Source organism: Spodoptera frugiperda, chromosome 20, assembly GCF_023101765.2.
Source record: "Spodoptera frugiperda isolate SF20-4 chromosome 20, AGI-APGP_CSIRO_Sfru_2.0, whole genome shotgun sequence".
In the NCBI taxonomy this organism is placed as follows: Eukaryota; Metazoa; Arthropoda; class Insecta; order Lepidoptera; family Noctuidae; genus Spodoptera; species Spodoptera frugiperda.
In genome coordinates, this window is record NC_064231.1 from 745,422 (window position 1) to 758,051 (window position 12,630).

A 12,630-nucleotide genomic window follows, 5' to 3' on the forward strand; every position below is an offset into this window, starting at 1 on the left:
TGTCAAATATGTTTTTTTCCTTAACTCTTGCTTCGCTTTAACGTGCATAAAACTAATTGCGTTCGATCTTAACCTAATTTATTTTTTTACTTCGTCGATCTTGTCGTGACTTTGTGTGATAAGCTTTACCGATGTTGTAAATTTTTTCTGCTAGTTTCTTAATTGAATACCTATATTGTTTGATATGTTTTGTCCAAAAAAAGGATAATACTGAAGGCGATGATAGGGTTAATATTGATGGAGGTATAATTAGAACTTACTTGCAACAGTGCCGAAATATCGGAAACTCACCAAATTCAATAAACATGGTAAATATCCCGTCATAAGTTCTAATTATAGTGTTAGTGACCATGTCAGTTTAAAAACTTATATTGATGGAGGTACCTAAACAATAATATAATTTCTTAGGTTATAACAATAAATACCTAAACTGTATGACAATACTGGGGCTTCGGTTCGGAAATCAGGAGTAGGGACGGGGTGGTTTTTTGTCAGTAAGTCTCACACTCAAAATACAAACTCTAAGACGATAAAGGTGATTAATCAATATTTTTTATTGGTGTATCCTTGATTCAATTTATTGACTGACATGTACTTATCTTTATAATAAGGATTATTTATTTATTTTGTTTGAGGGTGCTTATAAATATTCTTCAAGGACTGTCTTCTACCATTTTATTTTAGCAGTTTAACTTTGTAGGCAACAACTAGCCACATATGAACTTAGCCTTAACAAACAAGCTATAACAAATACAGTAACCTACTCTAATGACTTGAACAGCATGCGCGAAGGGAGAAAGGAAAGAAAATGATCAAGTATAATCGGGAAGTAATTGTTTTATTACTCGTACATTTACAAGTGAATGCAGAACTGACATAACTAGGATAGTGGGCGAAAATTATCCTGGTTTATATATGGATATTACGTGTTGTTTGGTAAATTAGATATGGATTTTTTTTTTGTAAAATTTTCATCACTATTGTCTTTGCTATTTTGCCTACGACATGACTGTCGATTAAAATTAACCAATGTAGTTCTTCGTTGGAAGTCACGGGGTGACATTATCGCTATGTAATAAAATCTCTCAAATAAAAAAATAGGAAACAACGCCTTTTGATTCGTTTTGGATAAAATATGAAAGATACTTGAAAATCTAAAACTCTGTATTTCAACACACAAATTTTGAGTGACCTTGGCCCAATCGTACCAAGGACCTCTTTTACAGCAACCGCATGCTCATTTAAATGAATATTCCAATCTGTCCATTAACACTTTTGAGATTCTAATGCACAATAGCGCAGAACATTTAAATTTAAAATGATTGCAGACTCTGTAAAAAGGGTCATAGTGTTACTTTCGCAACTGATGCATCCAAGGTAGCGTTTCGCCATCAAGTAGGGCTCGCCAACAGTTCGGATGCGCCAGAATCGTGTTGAAACTTGCGAACAAAATCGTGACTTATTACACAAATACTGCTCCTATGATGGCCATTAACAGTACACGATTTAATTATATGCATTTGTTTAGTATTATCATAGTTTTAACAGCACGCATGTGCTTGATTAAAATCGGTGGTAATGCTTCTATTTTAATGTTTTGACGGCGTTTTTGATGTAGTGGCACGAGATGAACGCAAACTTGTACGAGAAAATATTTAACTACCATTGATGACTAAGCGGTACCTACTAATATGTCTCAATAAAACTTTTCTCACTTTATAGGTTAATATTTTCTTAAATATTACCATATTTGAAAATCGTAATAGGATCCAAAATACCGCATCCGGAGCTGCGGAAGACCTAGCGTGTTACCGGGGCTCCGGCTCAAAAAGCAGGAGTAAGAACAAAGTGGTTTTTAGTCAGTAAGAGTCTGACACTCTCTCTGGCCTCACCCAACGGGGAGCGGGAAACGTCATTAAATGATTTTCCCCATTCCAAAAATGACTGAACTGGTTGCTTTTCTGATAGTCCAGCATGAAATCTAAAAAATAATATGTCAAAGACGTAGAAAATATTATTTCATTTTCACCTTTATTTTGTTGGAACTTTGAGTCAATATTTGTTGGCATTACAATATTCAAATTCAAATTTCAACCAGCGATTACTTATTCATTATAATTATTACTATTGTGAATCGATTGATCCATCAACATCGTAGATCAGAATAAACCGATTCGTACTAGTACCAGTCTATTCATTAAATAATATGTTAAGATTACATTACTTCTCTGTAGTAATATATTTTTAAGAGAAGAGATTTGATTGTCTGTTTGTTTGCAAGGAATAGACTATAAAGCCACTGAACTCATTTGTATTTTTTTTTCCTGTGGGAAAGCCGAATTTTTCGTAGACCACATTTGTCAATATACTTGTCATTGAACGTAAGTATTCGAGATGTTTTTTTGTGATATAAGCCTGTAAACGAGCAGTTGGATCACCGAATGGTAAGCAGTCGCAGCCCCCCACGGACAACCGAAACAACAGAAGCGTTACTAGTGCCTTGCCGACCTTTTGAGAGTAAGGAATTTTAGGACTGTTGGGAAGTTTGCGAAGGGGGGTAATTGGCCCTTCGGTAACTTCAATTACAAAAAAAAAAACACAACGCCAGCGTTGTTTCACGTTGGTTTACTGTGAGCCTATTCGTGCCGAAGCATGGCTCTCCCACATTGAATCTTCTAATAATTTAAAACTTCAACAATTATTATTAATGTGCAAAGAAGGTTGTTTGCTAGTTACTTTTTTTCGCTTGGTCTACTCGACCAATCTTCTGAAAAATTTTAATAGCTGGTATGAGAATGCGAAGAAAGACAAGATCAGGCGGTGAAATCCGCGGGCTAAAACTAGTTACTATAAAGGAAACGTGTTTACGATTGAAGAGCCTTTGAATAGACGTGTGATTGAGGGCTTGAGTAATTAATGCATTACTAATACAATACGCTAGTCCAATGAGGTAATGCTCTTGTACAAGTTTATTTGTTTTAGATGAGATACCTACTATAAATATTTATGCAATGCAATGCGACGTCACGCATTATCCCCGAAGGGGTAGGCAGAGGTGTATACTATTTTATTATATTTGTGTTATGTAATAGGGTGAGCCATATAATGGGCACAATTCCAGACTTCGTGCTACTACTGAGAAATTTTCGAAATACCGAAGAAAGCCCAGTAATACTTTGCCCGATCTGGGAATCGAACCCGGGAAGGGAATCCTTTATTTATCAAAATCTAAATGGATTAACAACGCAAATGAGAATAACTGAAAGTAATATTTCACTCTCAAATTGTATGGAATTCAAAAACAATTTAGGATTTAAGTCGGTATTAGGTAATCAAAGTTTCACTAATAACATAGACGTATAAAATAAAAACTAAAATGCGTAGAAACAAACACTAACAACCACAAAGTCTAATTACCAAGAAATCTATTCACAAACTCCCGTGTTGACACCTAATTAATCACCGTTGGAATAGTTAGAAATCCGTGTAATTTGTACTCAACCGTGCAAACATGTGGTAAAGCTTCCTGCTGATAATTTCAATCCTTATTTAAACCTAATTAACTAACGCATTTCTTACCCCCCACAATGATTGCGCGGCTATTTTGTAACTTATCTTTAATTAAAATGGCGTCTGTGTTACTTTTTCTTTAGCTGATGTTACAACAGATATCCTTATTGGTATGGATAACGAAAACAAAATGACTTGCTTGCATTTCCTAGAGAGATATACTGTTTTATAACACAATTCACTTTTGCGGTTTTCCTTATCAACAACAACAGCTTATATTATTATTATTCGTTTTAAGTAGTTTTGTTGATAGTCTTCCACGTAAAAAAATCCCGTACAACAAGTAACAGACTCTTATTTCATTTTCCAATAGAGACAGTGCTTCATTCGCTCTTATTATCCTTCAAAATCACACGACAAGTAATAGTACGTGAATTCGTTACAATTTGTAGCTATGTTGCTACACAGGCTGTTCACGATCATACAGCTCGTCTCTAGCTCACCTATCTAAGGTGTAAACACGTTTCGCACTGGCAACATCACACTGATTCGTGAGGAAGCAATTTATAGACGCACGTCCCTTCATCTGCTCAAACACGAACATAGTAAAAACATAAACTAGAAATAAATTGAAAATCAATTCAATGCGTTCCCATCTTGTGTTGCAACAGCAGAAATATTCTACCAATTTCAGTGTATTTTATCGGTGTAGCAAGACGAATAGCAATTCAAAGTTATTGAATATTACATATCAATGTAATGTAAGTACAAGCTGTTCGCATTTTATGGCATTCCAATTCGGACTAATGCCATTTCTCATATTTACGTCAGTTAATTTTGTGACGTTTTGATAGCATTCTTTAGTTAATGCATATTTTAGATCAAGCTGGAAATTGGATAAAGATAATGCCTGAGGTAATAGGAATGAGGTATAATTGAATTTACGAGTAGGCTCAAGTCTACGATTGATTTGAAACATTTGGCCGAAACTCGTATTACAGAAGGTACCTATGTTAGTTTGTAAGTTGGTAAGTCAGTATGTAAGGTAAGTGCCAATTTCAAAAACATTATAAATGCTATTGAAAACCTACTCAATCTTAATGTGTAATCTAAGACCTCAGGTGTGGAGATTGCATCAGTTAGATTGCTGAGCACAAGATAAACAATATGTTTGTTTTCCTTGCCAAAATTTGATGTTGTTTTTATTTTTTATTTTGGAATAATTTACAGATAAGATCTGTCAGTGAATGGAAACGGGCTGATTATAAATTATGATGATGTGAACACCTGGATACTCCAAAATATTTTCTAATATGCATTTTATTTTTAACCTTATATAATTTTGTTAATAAAGTTGTTTTGACTTCGAGACATTTACCCCTAAGGATATCATAATTCTGATTAGATAATTATAACTTGTAATCTAATCAACTTAATGTCTATGAAAACCTTCGTGCAATGTTCGTACACCAATATTAAACTTAATGGTTGTCACGTGCCAAATGTAATCCGAGGCATTCCGAGGCATTCTCTCAGGGAACTATTTAAAGAAATTAATATAATGACTGTTGCCTCTCAATATATCTATGAAAATATAGTGTATGCTCATAAAAACATAAAGTTATTTAAAAAGTACAGTGATATACACAATATCAACACTAGAAATAAAAATAAATATGTTGTTCCTACTACTAGACTTAAGAAAATAAGCAGTTCGTTTAGATGTCAATGTATACGCTTTTACAATAAAGTTCCCAGCCATATTCAAAGTTTAAACCTAGGTAAATTTAAAAATGTTATTAAAGAAAAACTTTGTAGTAAAGCTTTTTATAAAATAAAAGACTACTTGGATGATAGTCAGGCTTGGGAATGAACTGCTATAATGTCCACACAGGTCTTGCTGACATGTTTGTAACATATAGTTACATTTTTTATACAATTTGACATTAACTTAATTTGACATTGTTTTATATTTTTTTTTTCCTTTTATATTTTTATATTTCCTTTTAAAATTGTTAGTTTGAGGACCGTGTGAGACTTTTGCTAGTCATTTTATTTTTAGTAAATTATATTCTGACAGTTTGAGCATTTGTGTGGCCTACCCAAATGTTCTTTTGGTTGGTGTTGTTCGTCGGATCATTCAGCAACAGCCGTCAGCTGAGCTGATTGTAAACTGACACATGCGTGCTGCCATCTGAACAGGTCCGCTCAAACTGCTGTGGTTCTTTCCTCAAAAGACCACTACAGAATCAACTTGCACGGTTCTCCGACATCTTTAATTGATTTTGTCTGGACTTTAAAAGAGACTATGACCTCTGAGTTTGTTTCGGCATTTCTTCTCAGAGTAGTCGGATAGGAAATGCCGGCCTCATCTAGTTATTTAAGAGATTGACGTGTAAAAGTGTTATTTTATAACCTATTTGCAAAATAAATATCATTTATCATTTATCATTTAATGTTGTTCGAAGTAAGTGAGGTCGTACCAAGAGCTTGTTGTGTGGTAGATTTTATGGATAAGGCCTTGAAGTAATTATGCATTTGATCAGTCTTCTTTAAGCAAATATATTAGGACGCATAGTTTTTATACTCAACCACATACTAGAATTTTTTGTTGTATTATTCGCATGGTCAGTTACTATGCGAACGAGAGTTTGGAATGGACTCTCCTTTACAAAATAAAGAAGTAACAAAATTGCATTTTTTTATTATTTGTATTCGTTTATTGATATAATATATAAAATACATATAAAAATCTCTAAACTATGAGCAAATTTGTTGGCGATAATGTCAGTCTTTAATTTACAATTATTATTATTATATAAATATTATTATGTACATAAGTACTTACGTAGTACGTAGTACGTACATTTAATAATATTATTTATATAATAATAAGAATGTTATCTACTTTAATACATACATATTATTATTGTTCATATTTATCTTATCCTATCATAGGATTAAATTTATAGATCTATAGGTCTCTATACCTATCTATAAATTTAATTCACAATTATCTGTATCAAGTATCGAAACAAACTTATATTAGCAATCAAACATTTACAAGCTACTTCTAAAGCAACATTATTAGATGCATACAATTTTGTATCACAAATTAAACAAACTTATGTAAAATCAGCACGTGTTAATAAATTTTACATAACATGTAGTCTAATGGCGATACCAAATCAAGTAATTATCAATGACCACGCCCAAAATGTAAATGAATATGGCAGGATAATATAAAATTAAGTTAATGCACCGAGCCTTAATGTCATGGTCCGAGAAAATACACACTTCGACGTGAGCTGATAATTAATCTTGAACGATTTAATTTGATACTAAATCTTTGCTTAGAGTTTTACTTGTTTCGTACTAAATATAGATTTTTTCATTTGTTATCGAAACGTATAAATTGCAGTTGAAAAAATATTTTTGTGGAAATAGAAGTGCTTTTAACAAACACTCGAATAAAAACGTTTCAATAGCAGATGTCCGCAGCAAAAATTATTCATCTAAACACAAGTTTCTTTTTTAATGGGGTAAAATTCATCCAATGAATTCTCCTGCCTTGGGTGAGGCGAGAGGGGTGTCAGACTCTTACTGACTAAAGACCACACCATTACAAGTCATTCGAGCCAAAGCGCCGGTAAACCCACTAAGTAGTCCGTAGCTCCCGAAAAGCATAAGATGCTTATAGATTTTATTTCATTAGAAGTATTTTTCTTATCAAAAATCAAATAACAATTCTCTATATAATGTTTTATGGGGATAGCATCCAAAGCATATTATTAAGTTTATTCTTTACGAGTGCGAAAATAACGCAAGAAGTCATGGGAAGGAGATCACGAAACAGATACGAGATTTTAATAACATCACTATAATATTGTAGTTGTACACGATTGCGGATCATGAGACCTACCTACTACTATTCTCAGATCCTTGAAAAAAAATGTCCTAATGAATTTCGACATAAATATTCTAATCTGTTTATTATAATTATTATTATATCCGTTTAGATTTGCCTAAAAATACTAATTAATATAGAAGAGGGAATGTATGCCCTTGCGCATACACGTGTTCACTAGAACATCTGCATAATTTGCTACCCTCCTTGAGATTAGTCACCGATAAATTTAAATATTGTCATGTAAATAAACATTTTTGTAAATAAATACATACATAATAAATGTAAATACATTTATTTACATTTCGACATTTACATTTTCAAAAATAAAGTTTAAGATGAGCCACCTGCAAACTGTGGTCGCATAAATTTTAGCATTTAAATTTTATTTAGGCTATTATATTCATTATATTTTACAAGTGATGATAATGGTAATGGCTAATTTAAACTTTAGTAGAACTCATCAGGAGTTCAAAATGCACATGCTAGAGTTCACTCTCTGATTTGAGTTGACGAGAATCTTTAAGGCGCTTTTCCACCAGATATGTGGTATGTAGCTATACTACGAATATGTAATAGCTAAGCGATGAAACTATGGGACGGTTTCCACTGATACTATGTAGCTGGTCGAGGAAGACACGCAGTTCGAGTATGCAATGTATCGATGATAGGGAAGCCATCCATAGCACGCATCCATAATACACATCTTTCCATGGAAAAAAATAGCTTAGCTGAATCCGTTTCCACCAGTGCTGCGCTAAGTGCACCAATACATATGATTGGTGACAACTAAACTAGTAGAGCTTTTCCCCATTACTGTACGTGAACAAACGTGTAATTTAGTATTGCATAATAAGGAAAATCAATACTTACGATATGCTATCCTCAGATTTAAAACTTACACTTAGCTAGGATCACCTTCATTCTCTGTCGTCGCTTACTATTGCTAGAAATATTAGCGGAAGATAACAAATGTTTAGGTATTCTCAAAACTTCCAGGTACTAAAATTCATTAGATGTATTTTTTACCAGCAACCGCTGATAAAGCTCCGTCAATGAATATTTATTGTATTATTTCTAACTTACAATCAAATATATGTACATACAATAATTATAAATCGTGATCCACTCAAATGGAAATTTTATTCAAAAGTTTACTTATGTGAATAATAATAATATTTTTTTGTTAACATTTGATATATTTATAAAAACTTTACATATTATAAAATGTAGTTTCGAATAAAAAGTAATAGTCAATTTGTGCTACAAAAGTTTCGTTGACAGGTCTTATATAGTATTTAAGAATAACATAGTAATTTGCATCTGAGAGCCGTGAAAAATAGAGTTGTTCATAATATCACTATAGTATGTCTAATATAGTTCTACCAATTTATTATTACAGTTGGCCAAGTCCCTAGTTTCTTTGTAAAAGAAGTTTCAAGTATATCTTTTTTAAGCTTCACTGCTATCCACCCGCAAAAAATATTGGTCTAACATAATTGGAATATTAGTTTTATGACAGCAAACAACAGTTTTCAAAGTCACAGGAAACAGCTAAATGTATATTAAACATTATTTATTGCTTTCGATGTAATAATTATGATAAAGTGAGACATATATGTAATTACATAAGTGTACAAGGCGAAAAATTAGCCACCTACTAGTATTTTTTATTTCAATCTAAATAAATAATAATATCTTGATCAACCAGTAACTAGACTAAGAAAGATAAAAATATTTCAATTGATGCAAAAAGTAAAGTTGCTCTATTTTTTTCTCAAACGTGTCTTTGAAAAGATCCTTGGCCTTTAATTTTTGGACTTGTAACAAGTAGCTAAATATATTTTTTTTTCTTTTAAAAATCATTGGATACATACGTCGGCACGAGTGGGCTTAGACCGGACTTATTACTCCTGCTCATGCTTCCACAGCCTCACAAAATACCAACATAAAACAACATGCCTAGTGTTATTGTGTTCCCCTGAATGTGTAAAATTACCAGAAGATCAATCCTCCCCCTACCATTGATGGTCAAATGGCTGGCAACGCAGTTGTAACACCTCTGGTGCTGCAGGTGTCCATGGGCGGCGGCAATTACTATCAGGTGCTAATCTGCTCATTAACCATCTTATCACATAAAAAAGAACCTCCAACTATTTTAAATTATCTGTCTTACAGCATCTTTAGTTTTAAGGCTGACTCCCTATTAAATGGTACATTATTATACAAATGGTGAAAAGTGGGTGTACATTATATGTATAGCCTTTATTTTCACCTCTGCCTACCCCTTCGAGGATAAAAGGCGTGACGTTGTAAAATATAGTTTTAAGGGTCACTAAACGTAATATTGTATAATATTTCTTGTATTAGCTAACCTCCTAACAATAATACGACATAATATACAACATTGATACATTGGTATGCATAAAAAATCGTATTGTATGAAGGTCAGACATCACAAAGACGTGGTTATGTGACTATAGCTTCATCAACGTGTCCACTAATGAGCTAGTGTCATGACACTGTCATTAAAAGTACTATGTTGACACGCAAGCCTTCTCCGTTGAAGCATACAGTTTTTGTCTCTTTTTAATCCGATATCTCTGTCCCTTTCAGGGAGAAATTAGCACAGTAACTTGAACTTTGTAACCTTTATTTTTCTATTGTTGATTTATGATTTGGTTGTCTTAGGATGTGATGTAAGTTTTTCGTTTGTCTTCTTAAGGGTCTTTTTCATTTCATTATATCTTTTCATTTATTTACAGAAATGCACTATGTTAGGTATGCTACGTTGCTGTGGATGCGTTTGGCTTCCACCGACTCAGCTAAACTACGTTTTTTATTCAAGGAAAGTTATATGAATACGTGGATAACTTCCCTACTATCGATATATTACATACTCGAGTTGCGCATCTTCCTCACACAGCTTGGTATCGAAACGATCCCAATGGTTTCACAGCTTAGCACATCTCTGGTGGAAATCCACCCTAATGGATGGGTTTCAAGTGCACGATGCACCATTATGAAAAAATATAAATCGAAATTCACGTTCATTGTAGGATTGTTTGTTGTCCTTTCACTTCTAAATAGATAGTTATTGTTGTCATAGTATCGTTCTTATGGTATGACTTATGTCCCGAAATAGGAAAGTAGAGTTGTATATAATATTTTTTCCGAATTATTGATGATAGTCTTACTTATTCTCCATTATTGATGATAGTCTCACCCCATTTTAATAGAAACACACTGCCAGTTTTTTAACATAAGAATCGTATTTTTGTACGAATATGTAGCATAGTATATTTTTTTCTTACCTTGATCGAGGTTAAAACAATTTTTCGAGCGTAATATGTAATATTGTCATAATCATATATAATTTACATTCCCTACATGTACAGAAATACAACAGTTATGATACCCACTCGCTTCATTTTATTTATTTTTATGTACTACATATTACAGCTATCGTTAAACTTTATTCGAATATTTAAATTGCAATTACCTTATTTTTAAATGTCATGGTAGCATTTCATATTCTTATATTTTGTAGATTTTTCTTTTTATAAAACAAAACTAAAGTATTGAACCTATATTATCGTAAAAGATGCCTTTTTCATAAATTACGTTGTAGATTTGATTAATGAGTTGTACGAAATTTTGATTTCGAAAATGATTTGTAGTAACAAGTACAGAGTCAGGGAATATATCCCGTGCTGGGCATGGCGCGAATTTGAAATGTTTTAAATATGTTATTCAGATTTTTTATGTTTGGCATATAGCAAGTTAGGTTATAAAATCACCAGACATCGGTTAAAACACAGTGTTACAAAACCAAAAAATATTTCGCAAACAAAAGTTATGAATTTGCAAAACTAATAGAAATATTTGCGAAAGAAGAAGTAAATACTTACTTAAAGCAAAACAATAAAACGTTGAAATATTGTGGTTTAACATTTATGAGAAAAAAAAAACATTAATTATAATGTAAGGTCAACTAATTCTAATTTCCGATTTAATTACATAAATCAAACTATAAACATGTCGAACTCTAGGTAGTGGGTTTGTATCTTAGCACGTGCAAAAGGCGAAGGTGGATGCAATTGGAAATGCTGTTGGATGCAAAAGAAGGACGTGAAATGGGGCATAATCATTTGTTATATTAAATTTGGTGGAACTAGCAGACGTTTAGTCTGAATACAACAATATCACATCACACTAATAAATGTGAAAGTTTGTTTGCTTTAATGTTTGTGCGTCAATCACGAACTACTGAAAAATTTTTGATGACATTTGGTATACTAACAGGGTATGAGCTGGCTTGGGTGATAGGATATTCTCATTCCCGGAACATGGACAAAGCCGTTGGCAGAAGCTAGTTTATTTATATTTTTGATCATAAAAGACCATTATCATCTAGCAATATGGCAGAGATTTTATCTTTTTAAGTAAGTGCCTGTTAGGATTGGTGCAAATCTACATGGGCACAATATTATCCAAAGTTTATTTAGAATCTAATTGTGGGCTTAAAGATTGATAGTCATGTACACACAATGTACACAACTATCTATTTATATAAAGTGTTATTTATGTTACCTTTACATAATACTCGTATTATGATAATATTTGAAATTGTGACCCATCACGTGTGACGTGACAAAAAAGCCTAGACATTTAGAAGTGATGGTCTCATTGATTCAATACGCGTGAACATCTTCATGCATGATCTTGAAATACATTTTGTTTTATCAGATGTGTTGTTTTACAATAGGGCATGACTTATAAAATCTCACACATAGATCAATAAAAAGTATTTCTGTCTTACAACTCAAGTTGCCTATGCTTGAGTACTTCCTACACTCTTTATTTTTTTTTTTCTTGGAGGAAAAATCTTCCAATAACTGATCCCGCCTTGGGCGAGACGCGAGAAGTGCCAGACTCTTACTGACTAAAAACCACCCATTTTCTTCTCCTGTTTTTTGTGCGCCGGAGCCCCAATATACCTGCTAAGTAGTCCGCAGCTCCGAAATAAAATATCTTTGAGTATTACCAAGACTGTACCGACAAGTATTTTATTTTATTAAATATAATCAAATAAGAAGGAACAGCATTAAATTATCTTAATACATAATATGATTACATGTATTCGTAGTTTATGGCCTCTCTAATTCTTACTTGATAGCTTGCATCGTATATCACAATATCAAGTGATTTCT